This window comes from Pseudomyrmex gracilis, unplaced genomic scaffold (assembly GCF_002006095.1).
Source record: "Pseudomyrmex gracilis isolate BER0280 unplaced genomic scaffold, ASM200609v1 scaffold_1231, whole genome shotgun sequence".
NCBI classification, from domain to species: Eukaryota; Metazoa; Arthropoda; class Insecta; order Hymenoptera; family Formicidae; genus Pseudomyrmex; species Pseudomyrmex gracilis.
The window spans coordinates 41-4,244 of record NW_018021815.1 but is presented as its reverse complement, the minus strand read 5'-3'; the positions used below and the strand labels follow the sequence as shown (position 1 = coordinate 4,244).

General features: G+C 29.2%; 1 long non-coding RNA gene across 1 annotated transcript; it reads left to right on the top strand.

Annotated features, from left to right (window-relative positions):
* Nucleotides 1-19: 19 nt before the first annotated feature.
* Nucleotides 20-2,867, top strand: LOC109861986. The gene is made up of 3 exons (XR_002251067.1): nt 20-206; nt 1,215-1,313; nt 1,428-2,867. It is a non-coding gene; the product is annotated as an uncharacterized LOC109861986 (long non-coding RNA).
* Nucleotides 2,868-4,204: the final 1,337 nt, after the last annotated feature.

Genomic DNA, 4,204 nt, shown 5'->3' with positions numbered 1-4,204 from the left:
TGTAAAATCCAACGCAATTCACGTAATCGTCAGTGTTTACGATTGTAAGACGTTTATAAGATGCGTTCCGTTTCATATACGTGCATTTGTCCATAGTAAACATTACGTATAGTATATAGATCATGTGCGCATATGCAAAAAAACGAAATGTTCATAGCATGCTGCAGCAAAAAAGGGGATGCGCACAACAGCTGACAACAGCAGGGGTATGTTCCAAAATCCTACTTTGGTTACCAAAAACTATAGTACACGTGACGTAAACTATAGCATTTTTTCCATTATATGTAAGATTAAAACACTGTAAATGTTTGTAATTATTTGTAAGACTAAAACACTAAAATCATGAAAAAAAATTTAACTTTTATCTTGTTAATTATTTTTTTTATTAACTTAACTTTTAATCAATTAATTTCATTTTGGATTAATTTATATCTTAACTAAATAACCTTTTTAAGACCTTTACCTGTAACTTAACTTAAATAAAAAAAAAATTTAACTTACCCAACCTTGTAAATTACACATTCATAAATATCCATATTATTGTGCGCAGACACAACAATATACATATATTCAATTACATATCTTTTTATAATCTTTATATAAGTTCAAAAATATTTTTATGTATTGTAAAATATACAAATAAAGAAAATAAAGCTTATGTACTTTAATCTATAAAAATTTATAAATATTTGAAACCTTCATATAATTAGTTATAAATATTAGTTATATACATATAATACAATGCTATTAATAACGTAACAAAAATGTAACTTTTATATGTAATCGCTACATAACAAGTGTTATGTAACATGTTACATTTATGAGTGGGAAATACTAATGTTACAGTAACATATCAGCAACATTCGTGTAACATTATCTAAAACAATTGATTTTGTTATATCAATGTAACATTTATATAACAGTGTTTTGCGGGGGGCGATTAATAAAGTTTTTGTTCTGTGTGGGAACATACAAAACTAAATCATTCTAAAATTATATAGAATGTTATAATTTCATAATTGAAAATTATAATATACCGACCCCTATACTGTATAAGATAAATAATACTCATAATAATGTTAAAAATATAACATAATAATGTTAAAAATCAATCTGTAATGGTATTTTAATTATAAATAATAGTCTAAATTATAAAATATATATATATTTATTTATAATAATTTATACTTAATAATAAAATTATAAATGTGCAGAGATAAACGCAGCCCAAGTCTGTATTCCTGGCTTAGATCTGCTCACGGCCTTTTTCGCGCGAAAAGAACGAATGAAGTTAAGCAGAACACTAACATGTGGTAAGTACCAGGCTTCACAAATTACGTACATTGATTGCAAAAATCTGACACTATATCTGTAATACAGTCACCGATTACACACTAATATTTTATACGCAATTCTAATGTTTTAAGATATTGCTGCAACATTGCTGGAATAATATTTCCAAATAATGTTTTTGCAATATCTCTGCAACATTCCACCGCAGTTGCAATGTTGCAACGTTGCAGCAATGTTGCTGCAAGGTTCTGTGCTGTATGGGAAAGTACAAAGGATATGGAATCTGACGAAATATCGATCTCATACAGCATCGCTTCAAAATGGATTATTCTGAAGATAATGGATTATTCTGTAAAAAACGAGATCAATGGGAAAATGAAGAAACACAATTTTTCCCAAATTTAATGAGAAAGCGAAAAATGATGAAATGTTTGGATGGAAAAAAATGTCGAAGGAACAAAATATTCAAATTACTGGAAAAGCCCATGTACGAAAAAGGATATATGAAAACCCACAAACAGATGCAAACAAAATATAGTTTAAACAAGTTGTTAATAATTTCCATTTTTGTAAATTTCACAATCGCAAAACGTAACTTCTTCTATCTGTTATCAGTTACGGAATGTCCTACAACAAACAGTTTCAAGCGCCAAATCTTTTATTTGCTTAAAGAAGATGGTTACAATTGAAGAGTGGCTATTAAGAAACCGTACATCAGCGAAACAAATAGAAAAAAACGTTTAACTTTTGCAAAAAATATGATTTCCAGAGAAGAGTCATGGTGGAGCGATGTTATTTTCGTTGATGAGTCGAAATTCAACATATCTGGATCAGATGGACGACATATGGTATGGCGTAAGCCGAATACAGCTCTAAATCTAAAAAATTTGCGAGCTACTGTCAAGCATGGTGGAGGAAACGTTATGGTCTGGAGTTGCATATCGAATAGAGAAGTAGGAAAACTTGTTTTTATTGAGGATACTATGGATAAGAATAAATATTTACATATTTTACAAGAAACTTTAATACCGAGTGCAGTCAGTATGGGTATTGAAAGAAGCTTCAAATTTTACCAAGATAATGATCCGAAACATACAGCTCGGATTATACAAGAGTACCTACTGTATAATTGTCCAAAAGTCTTACATCCGCCTCCTCAGTCCCCAGATCTTAACCCTACAGAGAATTCATGGAACGATTTAAACAGAAGAATAAGAACAACACCTACATAGAGTAAGGAAGAATTGAAAATGACATTACTAAACGAGTGGGAGAAAACAAATATAGAATATCTTAAAAAAATTATATTTAGTATACAAAAACGTTTGAAACATGTGATAAAACATAAAGGTTATGCTACTAAATATTAAAAAGCAAAGTTTAGTTTCTAAAGTATTAATTATGTATAATGTCCGAATATTTTTATAACTCAAAACTTGACTGTGATTTCACTTAATTTATAACATTATTTTATTACATTAAGTTAGTTAATTAATACAGGGAAGTAAAGAGATGTCACCTCAGGCTCTCCTTCAAAATTATTGTTTAATGTTTAAATTTAACGGCCGTGTAGAGCCAATGCAGGATATAATGCAATAATAAAAACTTAAATAATTTTTTCTCAAAGCGTTTCGACTTTATTTCAAGTCCTTATCAATTGAATCTAACACAAAAGAAAATTATTTACAGATAAACTTCAACATTCTAAAACTTAAAACATTACAAATAATATTACAATCTGACATACCTGAAACAATGGTGTACTTATCACATGTTAATTGATTAAAAAAAAAAAAAATGAAATAATGGTGTACATAATCACATGTTAAATGAGATAATAATGTTCAACAATATGCTAGAGCGTCCTTCAAAGAATCAAGTCATACTTGTTCACGCACGCAATCAGTACTGAGTCTAAGAACTAGGATCGAACGGAAAGAGAATCATTCCCTCTATGTATTAAAACGTACTTTGTCAAGAATAGGGATGTAGGTACGTATCATGTAACTCTTCGGTGTCTCTCATAAGGTTTAGACCATGTTCTAGTTTTTTAATATGTAACATTTCAGAAGTTTGTCTTTTGTAATAATTCTGTTCTATGTCTAATATTTTGACCGAATTTCATTCAAATCCATGTCCAGTCTCAATACTATGTTTAGCTACTACTGACGTATCTACTTGTCCATTCCTGACATAATTGATGTGTTCTTTAATTCTAGTCATCAATTGTCTTTTGGTTTGTCCTACATATGATGATGTGCATTGTTGACAAGAAATGTGGTAAACAACATTTTTTTGTTTGTTTAATGGAACTGGGTCTTTGTGTATTTTAATATATTTTGATAACTGGTTTAAATTACGATTGGATTGATCTTTTTGTTATTGATTTTGATATGTTCTAACTTATTGTTATGATTGTAAATGTAAGGCAATACAAAAAAGAATTTATTTGTTTCATCATCCTCCGTAGAATTTATGATATGTTTATTTAGTTTATTTGTGAACAACACTCTTAATCTCTTATTAATTATTATAAAAATGAAACGTATTGGATAATTATTATTTATTAAAATGTTGATAAAAAAATGTAAATTTTTATTGTGGAATTGAGGATCTGATAAAAGTATGGCTCTATCAACAAGAGAGTAAACAGTGCCTATTTTATGGCTGAGTGGATTCTGTGAGAGATAATTTAAATAACGGCCGGAATAAGTTGGCTTGTGGTATTACTCGCAAATCAACTTATTGTTGTCTATCATGATTAAAGTATCCAAAAAATTAAGTGTTGTTTTCTTGTGTTTCATAAGTGAACTGTAATCTTGTGTGGAACGAATTGAAAGTTTGTACTACTTGTTACGTCCTGGACTTCACGTCCCCTTTTTTTTTGCAACGTGAGAACGATCTTTTCGTT